The 17,843-nt window shown below is 38.7% G+C and overlaps 1 protein-coding gene and 1 pseudogene across 2 annotated transcripts in view; both read right to left on the minus strand.

Annotated features, from left to right (window-relative positions):
- The window catches only part of clocka (clock circadian regulator a), a 43,313-nt gene extending 27,636 nt beyond the window's left edge, over nucleotides 1-15,677 (minus strand). For both annotated transcript variants that reach the window (XM_008299384.1, XM_008299392.1), the window contains exons 1-2: nucleotides 15,595-15,677; nucleotides 6,809-6,893 (exon numbers count right to left, since the gene is read on the minus strand). The gene's annotated coding sequence lies outside the window, so the exon portion shown is untranslated. The remainder of the gene's footprint in view (nucleotides 1-6,808; nucleotides 6,894-15,594) is intronic.
- LOC103370447 (general transcription factor II-I repeat domain-containing protein 2B-like) lies at nucleotides 226-1,511 on the minus strand (annotated as a pseudogene).
- Nucleotides 15,678-17,843: the final 2,166 nt, after the last annotated feature.

Here is a 17,843-nt window from a genome sequence, read left to right on the forward strand (position 1 = left end):
AAAAAGCAGTAAATAGAATTGCTTTGACAAGCTTGAAAGACTGGTAGGAGTATATGTAATGATTAAGCAATGAAAAGGTGAGGCTGTCTTGCAAAACATGTCATTTATTCAAACAAATTTCCCAAAACAATGGTCAACAAAATATGAACATTTTGACCATTTATGACTTATTATATTAGTGATCATTTTCAGTCACTTCACCTAAAAACACATTTTGAGTTTGATATACTGTTGGAAAGAGATTCTTAGCTTTATAAAGACAACAATATTATCTTTGGACTCCAAATATTAAGCAAGATACATCATATTATAACAATGATTGTCACTGAACTGTGATTTTGAGAAAAAAGATTCCACAGAAAGTGTCTCAGTTCACTGCTAGTTGGTGCCTTTAAATGTCTACATTTGTAGTCTAACCACCTCATTTGGTGACTTGTTCAATAAGAGAAATCTGGTCTCTGTTGGGCTTTCACAAGTTCATCAAAGTCAGGCTGAATGTCTGAGGTGGAGATGCGAAGCACAGATGACAGATGAGCATCACTGAGAGAGGATCTGTACCTGGATTTGGTAAACTTTCATCATGGAGAATGTTTGTTCACATATGTAGGTAGAGCCAAAGAGAACAAACATCTTCTGAGCATGTCTCCTCATGTTTGGAAAGTTCTCCTTCTTGAGTGAAGAGTAAAAATCCAGTAGTGATCCTGACTTACAAGTGCTCTGCTAGTACTGCATCAGACTGCAGGTCAATGAGTTCCAGTTGAACATCACTGGGTGCATTATCCACACTGCAGGTAAAGGGAGAGGAAATCAAGTACATTTCATCCTCGATTGATCTGAGATCTTCAAATCGCCTTGAAAACTCACCATGCAGTGCTCCTAACATGGATGAGTACCTGCGGAGGTGATCAGCTGACGGTGTGACTTCTTTCAGGGTCTGCATGTGAGTGAGAGTGTTGCTCTCCAGTTGGCTTGAAAGAAACTGCAACTTTCTCATGAAAGCCTTCACCAGGCTGTGCATTTCATGAACGAAAAGGCCCTTGCCTTGCAGTTTGGTGTTCAGTTCATTCATCAATGCAGTCACATCAACAGCAAATGCAAAATCTGCCATCCAGTCCTCATCTGAGAGCTCTGGGATGTCTTCACCTTTCTTCTCACAAAACTCTCGAATCTCCGCTTTCAGGTCCCAAACTCTTTTTAGCATTTTGCCCAGGCTGAGCCATCCGACAGCTGTGTGGTAGCCCATGTCACTGTGTTCAGTCTCATGCTCCTCAAAAAGTGCAACAAACTGCCTGTGATTCAATGCTAGCTATTTTAGCTACAACATCAGTGACATGGTTCATTTTTAGCACTGACTTGCACAACACATGCTGATGTATAATACAATGCAAAATTACCCATTTCTGATCTGCATCAATTTCAGTCACTTTATCTTGCATACGTTTCAAAGGTCCAACATTTTTTCCGTCAGATTTGGACAACCGTCTGTTGTGACTCCTGCCAGTCTGTCCCATTTCAGTCCCAGCGTCTCCATGCATGCATTTACCTCCGTGAAGACATCGCTCCCTGTAGTCGTCCCTTTCATTGGCCGCATTGCTGCCAGCTCCTCTGTAATCTTGAAGTCCGTTATCCCACGGACAAATACGAGTAACTGGGCGGTGTCACGGACATCACAGCTCTCGTCCAAAGCCAAGAAGAGAAAGTCAAAACTTCCCACCTCACGTTGCAGCTGAAGTTCCAGATTCCCCGCAATGTCCTCGATCCTTCTCGTCACGGTTCGCCTGGACAGCGACACTTGCTCAAATGCACCTTTTTTTTCAGGGCATATTAGGGCTGCAGAGTCCACCAAGCACTCTTTGACAAACTCCCCCTCTAAGAATGGCTTAATGTTTTTTGCGATTTTGAGTGCTATCACAAAGCTGGCCTTGGTTGCTGCATCCCTGGATGTGTGAAGCTTGGTAAAAAAAAAAAAAAAGCTTTGCTGCTGTTGCAGCTTAGCTAGCAAAGCTTCCGAGGAAACGGAGCAGATACTGCAAAGGTAGCTTTCTCGTTTTAATCAGTAAGCTCAGTAATTCAAATCATAGATAACATATTAAAAATACCAGGTGATGGACATTCAAATGTAAACCAAGAGATGAAGATGATAATCTACAGCATAACAAACATGGATACACCTACTACAGCTTCATGTTTGAGTGGGCAGGATTGTACTGCTGCACATTAGAATATCAGTCTAACAAGGGCAGAAAGTACAAAGGCTGTCCAAGATATCGATACAAAGGCAGACCAAAGCCTCAAACAACATGTCTTTTTGTTTTTCATCCATACTTTTATCAGGTTTCAATTATATTATAGACTAAAAAATTAACACATTTTGCGCATTTTGTACATTTTGTTCAAAACAGTAATTCAGCTTTGTAGTCGGGAAAAAGTGAATTTCTTTTGTAAATTTATTATAATTTAATAATTCGATTAGAGCTGTAAAGTGCATAGGGACATTTTCTAGATGTCTATTTCGACAAAACTTACAAATTGACTACAAAAGCAACTTTCAAGCTTGAACGGCCAAATTGTGCATATTTACAGGTTCATAGTTATACTTTTGGGGGCTACTAGAATGCCGTACCTTTTATTACCCTCCATCTGAAACACTCAGTCCGAGCTCCTGCCTTAAGACTCCCAAAAGCCTGATCTGCTCTGATTGGTCAGATGGCTAGACCCTTGTGAGGCTGTAATCCCTGATCTATGTATGTATGTATGTATGCACAGGGATGTACTTCTAACAGAAGTGGCTCTGAGCGACCAGGAAAAAGGGACTGCAAAGTCAAACAGTTGCTAGGCAGGCATTATGCAAATGTGTTAGATGGTGATGAAAATAAGTAGCGGAAGCAAATCTAGACTTCAAACAAGGCATTTCAGGCAGGGAAATGATGAAGTTTGCCTATACATACATACATACATACATGTCTACATATGACTAACCCAAATGTATGAGTAACTTGCTTGACCAGTAAGAGTCCCGAAAAGGTAACAAATCAGAGAAGCTTTGTAGACAGAGCTCACACATTAAATGTATGTTGAGTTAACCTAATTGGTCTGTCAGCCAATCAGGAATTTCTGAGGACTGTCTAGACTCTTTAATTTTAGAGAAAAATATAAGTTCTATATAATTGCAGTGCATCAAAAATTGAGATAGTTGCCAGTTAAATTCCCTAAATGTCCTACAAACAAAGGATGTTTTTCTGGATCTTTAAACCCTGACAACAGACAGCACTGTCTGGCAGGTCTTGTATCACATGACTAACTAAACAGTGGTTTCATAGCAACCGTTGTGTTTCCCTCATCGTCCAAGTCCCACCCTGACACCTGAGGACTGGGGACTTGTGAACCATCAATGACCCCAGGTGTCAAAACATAGAGCACAGCTTTAGAGGATTTCTAGAAATTCAGTCAACCGTCTAAAACTGAAAAACCCACTTGGTAACCATCATCCATCATACATCATCCTTTATCCTCTACAGCAGACACAGACGTGGTACTCAGATTAGAAGCAGATAAGGAAGAGAGGAGTGTTTATCCTGCTCTAAGTGCTGGGAAATATCTAGGATAATGTTATGCAGTTTTAACAAACAGCAAGCAACAGACTCGCTGCCAAGGAGGTCACACAAATCAACAACAACACTTTAACGAATAAATTACTCAGTCACACATCCTGTGAGAGGCAGCTTCAAGGTCTGCACATCCTGGTGGCATCCACACAGCAATTAACGATGTGATTCTCTCAGTTTACAGGCAGAGCTCTTTCCTGGAAGATGAGGATGGTTTTAATAATGTCACGGCCATTTGGCCTGTAAGCAATAAAATCCACAACACAAGCTGGTCAACATTGCCCACCATACTGCTGCACAGTTGTACCAACCAAACTCTCGACGCTGGGCAGCCAGCTGTGTTTCCACTCATTGCACGCACACATCCGCAGGCCCAGCAGCACAAAAGGAGTCTTTGTTTTGCATTTTCACTCCACAGCACACAGACAGGAATGTTTGAGAGGCAAGCAGCAGTGGTTGGCAGGGGCCCCTTCGACTGCTGCTGGCCTCCTGTCCCAGAGGAGCAGGACCTCAGCCAGGGGCCTCATCCTGATGCCAAGTGGGTCACTGGAGTTCAGAGGGACGAGTGGCGGCACAGGGGAAGCGATCAAGAATGACTGTGGACCTACAGGCCAGCAGACCACAGTCTATGGTCAAAATGTATGACTGACATTTCACCACCAACATTTTATGTGGTGTATAAATGACATCTATGCTAACCAGACAACCTCTCAATTAAGAATCAACATTTTGCTCCCACCATATAAAGCAGCATTGCTAGAAACAAGCTGAACATGTAGAAAATCTAGTAATCTTCTTACTTGACTTTGCTCTTTGCTTGAATATGGCCTTGTCGTTTTCCAGAAGACTTTGCACCATGTTATATTTTTCTCCACAGATTAACATCACGGCACACCCAACCCACTTTGTCCGAGCCGAAATCACACTTTGACTGCAGTTAATCTCAGATACAGTCAGCGCTTTCATTGTCTGCTGCAGCACAATCCTCAATTAGGCAACATTCATCACACAGAACTCACAAACAACTAACATGGAATCAGATAATCTCACAAGGCCTGTTAAGAGAAGCGCTGTAGTAAATGCTTTTACTTGTCAGGATTAGTGCTGAAACAATTAATTTCCTTTTCAACAGGTTCAAAAATAAAAGCAGCGATGATTATAATATCTAATTAGTCATTAGTCAACCAAAAACTGGCTAATTCTAGCTTCTGATATGTGCAGATTTGCTGCTTTTCTTTGCACTAGAAACTCAGATCTTATCTACAAGTACAAACTGTGTGATTTGTTGACTGCAAGTGAAACAAACCGCTTATAAAACATTAACTTGGCCTCTGACAAATTTTAAATGTCATTTGTCGTTATTTTATATTTGACCATGTGAAAATTAGTCAGAATTTCAAGGCTGAAATGAATCACTAATTGTTCAATGAATCTAACAGTTTAGCTGCATTGCCTTGAACAATATCTCAGTTTGTGCACAATAAACAGCAAAACATTAACTGAGACTAATGCTGGTGAGGTATTATGCATGTAGAAGTCTTTTATTCGGTCTTCTTGTGAGTCCTGCTGCATATGTGAAAAATGTATCTGTGTTAGGGTTTGATAAACATCCTTAACGGATGTCCCTTGTCAGTTTAAAAATTATTAAAATCTAGCAGACACCTTGCCCCAGATTCTCCACTGCAAAATTAATTTTCCAGATTCAAATTTCCAGGATCTCTGATGCAAGCTGGGGTTAAGATGATTTAATATGCTGCCAATTCTAGCTTTCTATGTTAATTTATGATTCATTTAGACTTATAAGGCTACGAGGCAGAGCGTAGAGTTTTGACTGTTCTGGCTACCTGCTCTAAATACCATGAAAAGTGCTTGCATGATCAATCTGTTTTTTTTTTCTCCTTAGAAATTCAGAATTGTAGGGCGCCCCTATAGCTCACCTAGTTGAGCGGGTGACCCATGAACAGGGGGCTACAGTCCCCAACGCAGCGGTTGTGAATTCGAATCCTGCTCATGACCCTTTGCTGCAGGTCTCTCCCCATTCTTCTACCCCCTTTCCTGTCTCTCTCTACTGTTCTAAATAAAGGTAAAAAGCCCAAAAAATATATTAAAAAAAAAAAAAAAGAAATTCAGAATTTTTTATTTTATTAAATAGGATATGAAAAAAACAGTCTGTGCACCAAAGTGAATGAGTGTGTGAGTCAAAGACTTTCGATCTCTTCTCACTTTCTTTCTAAGCTATCGTGTTACATGGAAATACTGCTGGATTTACAGCACAGCTGTTGTGTTTAACCTATGTATATGGTGAGTTTGTCAGACAGGTTGTGGTTACAAAATCAGTAGCTTAGCTGTGCAGTGACAGTTTGTGAAATGGCTATGAGGTGACTGCTGGTTAACATGTAGTACTAATGCGTTGGATTTCCGTCACTATTTCATACACGTTCTGCTGTCTGCCAATAGCAACCATGTAAATGACAACTGCTTTATTTTCAATTCAAATGCAATGTATGTGTGCACAGAGAGCAGGGGAGGCCCAAAAAGATGTAAACACCAGCTCAGTTTAGGCTGGACTGAAGCATAACTGCAGACGTGGAAATGCATTAACCCACACAGTCAGTTAAACAAATGACTAAAATCAAATTGCACACTTTCCCATACTGAACAAGAACCTTGCATAGTAAAGACTTTTTCAATAAATCCTTTAAGGCTATTCTAGGTTAATGCAAGGCACATCGGTCAAAATTCTGAAAGAGATGAAAGATATACTGTGCATTTATTTATCTAGACATGGCATCTTTCCACTAAATCTTGGGAGAGCTTAGCCAATTACAATATGTACTCACCAAACACAGACACACATCACAGCTAGCGCGGACACAGCAATTTTAATAACACAGGCTAATCAAAATTATCAGCAGATGCAGACAAAGAGAACTGAACCAGTTTAATAGCGGCCTCTTCTTATGAGAAAATTATCTGAAATGCTCTAGTGACTCAGTCAACACCATTTTCATTCCATATTCATTATTTTCACGACGACAGACTGCAAATCAAAAATAGAACACTACTGTAGGAGCTACTGATGAATTAGACGTCAAACATCTTAATTAGCCCAGACCGTCCATCTTGGAATATGAATAAGCTTTAAACAGGCCGCTGCTGTAACCGAGAGCAAAATTCAGCAGCTTATTTCTAAAAGGACCTACCTTTTGTCTTTGAGTGATGGTTAATTAGTCGACCGCTTCAACTCATGACAGATGAGTGTAGTTAAATCTTGCCTGAATTCTTCACCTGTTGAACAGAAAGAGAAAAGCTAAATTTACAAATGAGTGGCTTAGAGCAAAGAAACTCACATTACTGAATCAGAACTAAAACATCTGGGTCATCGCGAGCCTCCCACAACACTGCAGAAACAAGAGAACAGCTCTGAAATCACAAACACACACACAATCACACGCATATGTGTTGGAAGTTCATTCACAGTCCAAGTGTCTGGACCATCAGCTGGGAAAGGGGTCTGCCTCCAGGCAATGTATACATAAGTGTCTGCATTAATATACTTTGTGTCATTGGAAAGCCATGCTGAAGGTGCGTGTGTTTGAGCACCACAACTCGGATACTTAACAACCCTCCTCATGATCAAGGACATTATCATAGTGGCACTTTCACCTAGTCATAAAAGGGCGTTCATTTCCTACTGGCCTTGAGCTACTACATTTATCTGAAGGATTCCTGCCATGTTGTAAACACCTGTGGCCTTCTTAATTTATTTTGACCTCAAATATTGTAAATTGCTGTCTCAGAACCACCAAGTGCTTAATTAAAGCTAGAGTGCAGGACTTTTAATAAATGAAGGTCCGCTATATTCAAGCCAAATGAGTTCACAGAATGCTGATAAAGCCTATCAGGCTACAGCAACGAGGAGTATGGCAGTAAAACCTAGTTTAGGTTCAAGGAAAGTTACAAATGCTCCAGAGAGGGGAAAAAATGAAAAACTTTGTTTCAGACAAAGGATTACAGTCTAAAAAAGAAAATGATTCATGGCAAAGCAATTGACATAAACATGTGTCGGCAGTGTTTGTACATTTACTCTTCTAAGTCAGGTTTAAGTGGAACGAACAAGGCAGAGTTCCAGACCACATACTTATTCTTTTTACCTTCAGTTCGTAGTCAAGCTGCCCTTACAAAGTCTGTACTGTTTCTTGCAGTAAGCATACAATTGAGACATTCTACGTAGTCATACTGTGCCTTAAACTGACTTGCTTATACATCTGTCGCAGTCTGCAGCGTGAAATGAACCATCATCTGTGCACTCTTTGGCGCTGGCTAACGCTTGTTTATATCCATGCAGACACCAGTGTATGTGATGCATCTTTCTCTGTGTACAGTTGTGGGTCAAAATGATCAGAAAAGCATACTTGCTTGGATACTGCAAAATGTGACTGGATGTAGCAAGACATCATAGCATCTGACATGCTATATACTAAATCTTGTCTGGCATACTATACCATATGGTAGCATGCGTACTGAACACACCCTAAGCATCAGTTTCTGCAACTGTCTATGACTTTGACTCATCACTTAATATATCCATCACATCCAATATTTTTTCAGCTATTCAGTTGCTTATTTAGCCTGTTTAAGAAGTAAGATAATAGTTAAAAACATAACATTTTCCCAGAACTCAAGGTGGAATCTTCCAAGTACGCATTTTGTCAAAAACAACAATCAAATATCCAGAAATATTAAATCTACAGGAATAGAAAAATAGTAAATAGCAGCATATTCTAGCAAATGAGAAGCTAGAACCTAAAAATGTTTAGCACTTTTGCTTACTATGTGACAAAATTGTTGATTAATTTTCTGCACAACAGACAAAAAACGTATTATTTAAGCTCTAAATGAGTGACTTCACAAACTGTAGTGTGTGGATATGTCAAGAGACAGTGAAGTACAGGTTTGTCAGGATCAGTTTAAGAGCTTGGGTTTGGCTTAGTTAAACTTGGCTCAAGATGCAGCTCGAGATAACTTTTAATATTTCAGCACCAAGAACCTTTGATGGTACGAATCCTGTGTTTATTTGTTTTTTGTCACATTTCGTCATTGCTTTACTTTATAGCTCCTCCAGCTGCTCATGCTGCATGATCTGTTAACATGACGCGTTACACAGATTCAGTTTGCAGACTCAAAAACATATTGATTTGCTCAAGTCTAATTTGAGTAATAAAAGAGCCGTCAACAATGATGCTCATGTTAACACTTCGTACTTCTCACACATCACTTTTTAGAAAAGAAAAAAAAAAGACCTGACCTAGTTTTTCTTGATCATAGTAGCATCAGATAGCGTCATTCTAAGACAGTTTTCGATTGCCCCTGATCTCCATGTAGGTCAACTTCTTTTTTTTTTGTTTGTTGCAAGAATCAACTGCTGTGTGAAAGACATGCGGTGTTACTTTTGCTGTCTCAAACCACATCTCTTGTGCTTGTCTTTATTACTTCATTTATTTCACTTAAACGCTGATAATATTGTAGCATAAAACAGACACTAGAGACACAAACTAACAGTAGTTTTGTTCGGTTTTATTGTTGCCTAAGTCTCTTAAGTGTTCGTATTTGTTCTGTAATAAACTCAGTGCACATTTTTCCTTTTTAGCTGTATCGCTGAAGCAAAAATGAGCTCTATACCAAAGAGGAGTATACCAGCAGGGCTGCACAGCGTGGCAATATTGTAGTACTTGCATTTAGTAATAAAAAAATCCATTCTGGGCAGACACAAATCATAGGAACAAAAGAATTTAAGAAATTCATAAAAGTGTAGCTCAGGCCTAGTATCTGCTACAAATATGCAGTCATTAGCTCAGTAACCCATTTCTACTAGTTTAAAAGTTCAAGATCAAACAAGTCTCCAGCTTCACCTCGTCAGCTTGCATTACTGCTTCATCACCGCACATACTGAGACAAACTCCAAAGAGATCTGCTGTTTGCCAAGTAATGAAACATTACTTTTGATGTGTTAGACCACGCAGAGAAATAAGTGCTGACAAAGTCTGTGAATCTGATTTATGTCTTCAAGAGGAAAAACCCTCTCAGCTTTGAGACAAAGGTCAGTCTGACAGAACAATCCTGTGTGGCAAAAGGATTTCTCTGCAGTTAATGTAGCTGTCAGTGGACGTAGTAGTCTTAGAGCTTGAGGGGTAGTGAACAGAAGCCAGCAGAATGGATTACTGATCTCTTGTGGATATCTGGTTCACATATTCGTTGACAACATGAGCTTCTCAGCCAGCAGAGCTTCTTGAACAATTAATCGAATATTATCTAAATCACCATATGGCTGAGTACAACATCGAAATCGCAGGAGCTGCAATTTTTTTTTGATAAAGGAAAATGTGTCACAACATACCGTTACAAATAAAGCATTGTGTGGTGCTACGGAGATGCCACAGCCTACAAATCATATTCTCCAGACGTAAGGGAACAAGTCTGTTTGACAGAAAAATCACATCATCGTTTTTGTATTTGTTTCAGTGGAAAAGATATGCAAAAGTTACCATTCACACTAAAATCATGACTCATATGGCACAGTTAAAATAATCGCAATACAATTATTTTTTTTGGCATATTGTCCGATTGCCCAATTGCCCCATGTATGTGAGAGGAATTGTGAACTACCATGATTTTGCAATTAATTAGCTTAGAAATTCGTACTGTGTGTGCATATATATTACATAGTACTATAAAGCGCTAAAGTACCAAAATGCTAAGAACTAGGTTACATACAGCTTCATTCAAGTGCAGCATCTGAATGTCTGGTTTTCAGTAACTGACATCATCGAGTGTACATACCGGAGGTTTGCTGTCAAAGGTCTTTTCAACAAATGCTATTGTACTTCATCACCATTTAAAGGCAAACAGAGTAACACAGAGCTTCCACAGGCTATCAAACAGATAGAGCAAAAGTTAACTCATTTTAACATCAGTATTGAAGCCCTACTGTTGGAGTCAGCATTTAAATGACTGCAGCGTCAACCTGATCTAATACACTACACTGAAACACATCAATTGCTACATGGTGCTTGCTTTTTGAGTCAAGTTGAATGCCAACTTTTTAGTTCTCATTTCTAATAACCTTCAAAAACTCCCCACTGCTGCAACTACCTAAAAAAAAAAAAAAATAAAAAATACCCTACTATAACCTTTCCTTTTAAAGTGACAAGTAATGGTTTAAACAGCATCACATTCAGGGTCATCTCTGGCAAAGACTGAGTCCACACCAACAGAGTCAATTCTTTAACCTCATGATCCCTGGTCCGATGGACCGCATCAAGCACATGGGTCAGCCTTGACCAATAATATTAGAAAAAACAATTTCAAGGATTTTAAAGCATGAAAGTCTTGTGAATGCAAATCTGGTGCTTGATTTCTGTAAAACTGGTTGCTGTAGCAGTGATGTGACACTGGGAAGGCAGATTACCCTGAGGAAGGGACACTATAGGAGTCATCCCTGTGACACTATCAATGTGCTGTTCACATTCAAAGCCACCGCACTAAGCCCAAGGGCTTGTAGATTATGCGGTCATTGACAGTCAACCTTTTATTCCACCTAAGCTGCAGAACCAAAATGTGAAATGTGCCATATGGACTGCAACGTTTTCAAACTTCAGCAGTCATTAGCACGTCTCTAATCGCTAAGGAGCGCTCCAGTCTGCCAACTATCAGTATCAACCAGGGATAGACTGAACCAGTAGTACCACCACCTCTTATCAGTCCTCTGAATGAAAGCTGGCTAAATTTGTCCACAGCCAGAGAACATCGCATCCAAATCAACACAGGCTCCTCTGTATCAGAGTGACAGGCGTTCAGTAATTACATTATTAGACGCAGCACATAATAATGTAATCTGCATGTGTTCCTCTCCCTCCCTGATAGCTGATGGTGTTATCCGTCCCACCTCCTCCTCTGTTTAAAGAAAGCCAATTTGCCATGCTCTACTGCCAAGTGTGCCCACTTTTTATTACTACTGCATGTAATACACAAAACACCCATAAACTGGAAATGCATACACAACTTAGGCTTCATGCTAAACTCAGAGAAACTGGTAAACCTCGACAAACAATGTGTTCCAATGTGCTCGAGATGCCAAGCAACAGTGAAACACAATAGATAGCAGTAACAGTCTGCCAAAGCAGAAGAAGCAGATTCACAGAGAGAAACAGAGCGTCCCTGTTTCCTCAGCTCACCTGCAGCTTGCGTTAGTTCCAGCAACAAAAAAGGTGTCAAAGTATTTTTCCATGCTCCACTAACAGCTCTTTATGCTGAAAATGGAGCAGTGAATCTGTATTGTGTGCAAACACAGCCACAAAGTATTTGTTATCAATTAACACAGCCTGACACAGACTGGATTGTTCACGCTATGCTGATGTTGAATTTTAGACTTGGTACTGGTGATGACCGGTCATTTTTTTTTTAACATAATCCTGTTACAAATGCCTTTAATTTGTTTTTCTGAGAGTAAAAAAACACAGCGAGGTCAGTCTGCGTCTTTTCAGATAGTGGTGTTGCTCCAACTTCTCAGATTTTGTTCAACATTGACTAATTTGTGATTGGGGACCTAATAGTAAGTTCTGGCAAATATTTTTGGCTGTGTTTCTAGACTTCAGACCTGGGATTTTTAGTGATTTCACCCTCAAAAAAAATCTCTAGGAATCCATATCTCTAGAAGAAGAAATCCCACAGCCATGAAATTTGGCGAGGACATGGACAAAATTATTTCCAGTTGATGTAAGTGGCCATAGCAAAGGCCACATTTTAAATTAATCCCCCATGAAATTATAGAAAAAAGTACCACATTTACATACAATGGTGGTACTGGTGACCCAAAAATGAATGTTGTCAGTGGACAAACAATGTAATGGTGACATTATTTCTAAGTTACATCAGGTTGACATTTGTGCACTGACATTTCTTGTTGCCCATCTGCTAACATGTACCACACCACATAAACATAATATAATCAGAGATTTAAACACAGACTATATAAAATCAATGTCAAATGTAGTATCAGATAATATTGGCCAATATATTAGCCTGAACATTTTTAAGAGTCTAGCTCTATTAATTAACAATGACCTCAAAGCACTACTCTGATTTTACTACTTTTACTATTGCTTAAGGCGAGGCAACATACAAAAATATCTTGAAAACCTGTAAGTAATTCTTAAAAACAGGGGTAACCTAAAAAAGAAAGAAATCACATCAAGATTTGTCCACTTTTAATTGCAGTGGACAGTATGGTAATTAAAGTTACTGTCTACTTTCTATTCTCAAGTGTATGTTCAATGAAATCAAATCAAAACCAAATATGAACAAATTAAAGCTATTATAGAGATGAATATAAATAAAAAATACTTATCTATCGCTGAATTTCTCTGATATGTACTAATGATGCTCAACATGGATGTAGTCAAAGTGGAACGTATAGAAAACCATTTCATTTCACTACTTTTATCTTTACAAGAAGATTCCATCTTGCAACGAGCATCACAGTGAAGTCGTCGTTACATGAATCGATTTCATTAAGCCCGAATCAAAAGACTTCTAGAATAAAAAATTAAAAAAAAAACTAGAAATGTGTATCTAATTAGTTTCAGAGGGAGAGGTACTTTGCCTTCACACTTGATTTAATTAATTCAAGACTTCACAAAAGCACAATCTAAGGGACTATTTAGGCTTTGAAATATAACTAGGACTGCAACTAACAATTATTTCCACTCTCGATTAATCACTGAGTTGTTCGGTCTGTAAAATGTCCGAAAATTAAAAAATGCTGATCGGTTTTTCTCCAAAACCCGAGTTGACGTCCTTAAATGTTGTTTTTTTTGTCAATAACCCAAAGATATTCAGTTTACTGTCATAAAGGAGTAAATAAACCAGAAAATGAAGAAGCTGAAATCAGAGAATTTTGACTTTTCTTAAAATTACTCAAACTAATTAATTAACTATCAAAATAGTTCATGTTTCATGAAATAGTTTACAGCTAATCGATTAATTATTGTAGCACTATACATAGTGAATCTAATTTAGAGATTCGTTGTGGTTGCCTTTTTTTTTTTCAGGTATTACTGTGACACACAACTGATAATTGAAAATGCAAATAGATCTTGACTTTGCTTTCTATTCTGAGCATCCAAACTTAACCTTAATTTCCATAACATTAAGCAGCCACTACTTGTACCTAATGGTTTTACTGGCCTGTGGCAGGTTCACAAGTTACACATGTTTGATGTCCGGACTGAATCAATAATCAATTTCAATTCAAAGTCGCAATTTCAAACAAGCAATTAACAAATTGCAACAGCTGCAATTTAGGATACACCTTAAACAGTGCATTTGACTTTATTTTCATTCTTACTTTAATGTGAATGCACAATTTGAAGTACTCCTGAGCCTTAAGTGATTGAATTACAGGCTTCAATTACAGAGACTGATCAATTTTGCTCTTATTGTCTTGTTGGAATTGTTTGGTTTAATCATTACTACTTTAACTTAACATAGTCGCACCCTTGTTCTATTTCCTATGCCATTTAAAAATGTGAAATGTAAAAAAATAAAAACCTGGCTGAAGGGAGAGGGATATCTCTAAAATCTCATCCTAGCAATAAAACACAGTTCATATTTTTGGTGCCATGTCATGTAATAATGCTCCGTTACATGTTTTAAATCTATTACATGGTTAATACTGAACTGAAGCTCGACATTTAAAAAATGATCTTGCAAATCAAATGGCAACATCTGTCAGACAAACAGTGATTATATATTTTCCTCAAACCCTTCATTTGATGTCAGTATCAGACTACATAGCTTGTATCTGGATGCTGTCATTAGCAGGTTTGATGGAGGTGAATAAATCACCTCTTAGATGAAATAAAGCTGCGTTGAGACACTTCTGGACGAACATGACATTTAAATGAATAGATCAAGTGACTGTGTGATCAATTTCATACCTGTTGACGACAGCTGCCATGATGTCAATTTAGCAGCTAGTTGTCAGCGATATAATTAATTGGAAACGATTTGACAATTAATTAATTTGTTCCAGTACTTTACAGGAGGAAAAAAATAACAAATCTTATTTTAATAGTTTCTGTGTTTTGCTCCTCTGTGACAGTCAACTCTTTGGTCTGTGGACTACACAAGTCGTTTGTAGCTGTCATTCTGAGAATTTAAAAAAAATACTGACTGACATTTTTCACCATTTTCTGACATTGTACATATTAACCAACTGAGCAATTAATCGAGAATACATGAAGTGATGATGAAAATAATAGTTAGTTGCTGCCTTGCCGATGAATGGAGAGCAACGCAGCTGCCACAAACACATCAATTAACACCGGGGGGCAAAAAAACACTTAGACCCAATAAAAGAAGCGTTAAATGTGTGAGAACTACGCAGATGAGACATGCACGGTGGTCAAGCATGTAAAAACCTGCCGAGCCGAAATATGACAAACACAGGTACAGCATATCTGTCTGTCTGCTCGCTGCCGGAGAAGCCGGCCGGCGAACCGGGCAGTGATTGCTAGAAGGCTAACGCCACCTAGCTTGCATGCTAACGTCAATTACAGGAACAAAACAACAGCTTTATAGTTTATTACACTTACTGCGACGAATGACACACACTGCCGGGGCTTCTTCTTCCGCGAAAAAACAGATACCCGGTATTTTCTCCTCCGGCTGGCGACTTTATAACGTAAAGTAGCGAGCATTTAACTCGCCTGCAACAGTATGTGTGTCAACCCACTTTTAGCTGGAGCTAGCTAGCTAACATGCAGCATTAGATAAGAATGTGGGTCACCGGGCCTTTGGCCAGTCTCTGTCACCAAAAGCAAAACTGTTCCGTTCGCACCTTCACGCCCGTCGATAGTACGCACACACGCTGCGGATAAAAGCGATACGAGTCCGGAGAGGACTTCACCGGGAGAGATGTGACACTTACCCCGAACAGTCTCCCCTTTCATCGGGATATCCCTGCACCCAGTGGCGCTGCTGACGGTTGACTGCGCAGGGCTGAGGCAGACTGGAGTTGGAACTGGAGCCAAGAGGGCCTACCGCTGCACTCCTGATAACACACACATGCCTGCTAGTCTAGAGAGTGCTGATCAACGTGCAGGTAGATTACCTGCATTGGACAGAAATTCAAATATCCGTAATATTTTTTTAATTACACAGCAGGATTTTGTAGCTGTTGCTTTGCAGTGCAGCGGAAATCAAATTAAACCACTTGTGGACGCGATTAATTTTAGCAGCATCACCCACTGCAGTTTTTTTCCTCTTTAGATAAATGTACACAACATGCGGATGCTACACTGGCCCCATTTACTGAAAATACTGTAGCCTAAAGTAGCGCTACTTTTGTGTGTTTAAGCAGGCTTTAATAAAAAATAAATAAATAAATAAAAATTTAAGTTAAAAACAAGAATTCTGCTTTTGTGATGTTTTGTAAGTTTCCTAAAATGTATCCAGTATGAATCCGATTTTACAGGAAGAACAACATACTTAAAATGTAAAAGTAGTTAATTTAGAATGCTATATTCTGGATTTTGCGGGGGAAAAAACAAAACTTTTTCCTCAAGTTTTTTTTTTTTTTTTTTAATCAAGGATTTCTGAAAAGAGAAATGACTTGACTCATGCACTGTGTAATTATCTTTTCTGCCCTTTAGATGAGTGTCTTTGGATTAATTGGCCGTCTGATTGTTTTAACGTTTCCCCATCCCCGGCGTGGTGCTTGTCACCATGGCAACAGTAAAGTAGGAATGGCTGCAGTACCACTTTTGGCCACATCAATGGGGGTCAACAGGCGTGTGGCGCTGTTTCGCCATTTTTTTGCGAGGACAAATTAGTTCAATCCATGGGTGGGAAAAAATGAATATGTATTAATAACATGTTAATAACATTTATTCCTTCACTTTCAGTATTTGTTGTACAGTGAATCATCAGGCGTTAGGCGTTCGGTTCTATTATGAAGAGGCGTGGACAGAGGATAGAGTGGGGAACTATTGAAATCCAGGGTTTTTTTTAAATCTTTGCATTTACTGTTCCTCTCCTGCCAACTGGTTCTATCCACCTTAAAATGTTGATCGATAGTTGCAGAGGCAGTGTTGATGCAGTAAAGAGAAAATCACTTCAGCAACCTACTTATTCATTTTGGGTACAGCACTACAAACTGCTCTCAAATATGAGGCCTGCAAAGAACTAAAAAAGATTTTTTTGTTCTCGCATGTTATCATCTTTCTGAAGGGATTCCAGATAGGTTAAAACATATTTTCTATTACTCCAGTTGTGACACAATCTTCTTCCAACAATTCTGTTTTCATATAATATCAGTCATGGCGAGTGCACATATATTTTACACAGTAGCTTTTTTCTGTTTAACATCCACAGGCTCTCAAACTAATTAAGTCTTTAGGGTGAAAACATATTTATTGTTGTTTCTAGTGAGATCATTCACAACACTTTATCCTTATGAGGATAGAGCACAAACATGTCCTCTATTAGTAAGTCTTCTAACTGTGAACCCCTGCGATGGTGCACTGATACTTGGAACAAGCTCTCAATCTAAAAAAGAGTTTCTCTCTTTAATCTTTTTGTGTCAGTTTGGAACTTTGTTTATATCTGTCATGTTTCCAAGAACAATGAGTACACCAACGTTTGATTACAATGTCAACCTGAGGCCAGAATGATAAAATCAGAGCAGAAATGTCAAATTCCTGCATGAAAGTGTAAATCTAAACCTTTCTTGGATTCATTTACTCATCAGGCCTGTCAGGGAGGGTTCCCACTTTACAAAGGTAATATATTTATTAATATACAGCACTTAAAAAGGATTACACATATTTGCATCCGCTTTAAACAATACTGTAAGATCTTACATACAGCAAAGATATAACTGAAACCAAAAATGGAGATCTTAGTTTTATTTGGCTGATGATGGTGACATCTACTGTTGAGAACCGTAAGTACACATTTATGTTTGCTCATTTATTTTATCACATTAGTAACTGACTGTAGGAGCTATTTTGTAGTCTTTAGGTTTTTCTAATATCTGTTAATTAGTTTTTGTTTGGATTATCCAATAATATTTACTTTGCTAGTTATTTGTGTAGATTTATTATTTGCTTATTTATCACATTTTGTTTGGGTTAATTTATAGTTTATTTTATGGGTTTATTTGATAGATTTGGGTAA

Source organism: Stegastes partitus, unplaced genomic scaffold (genome assembly GCF_000690725.1).
Source record: "Stegastes partitus isolate 25-593 unplaced genomic scaffold, Stegastes_partitus-1.0.2 Scaffold30, whole genome shotgun sequence".
In the NCBI taxonomy this organism is placed as follows: Eukaryota; Metazoa; Chordata; class Actinopteri; family Pomacentridae; genus Stegastes; species Stegastes partitus.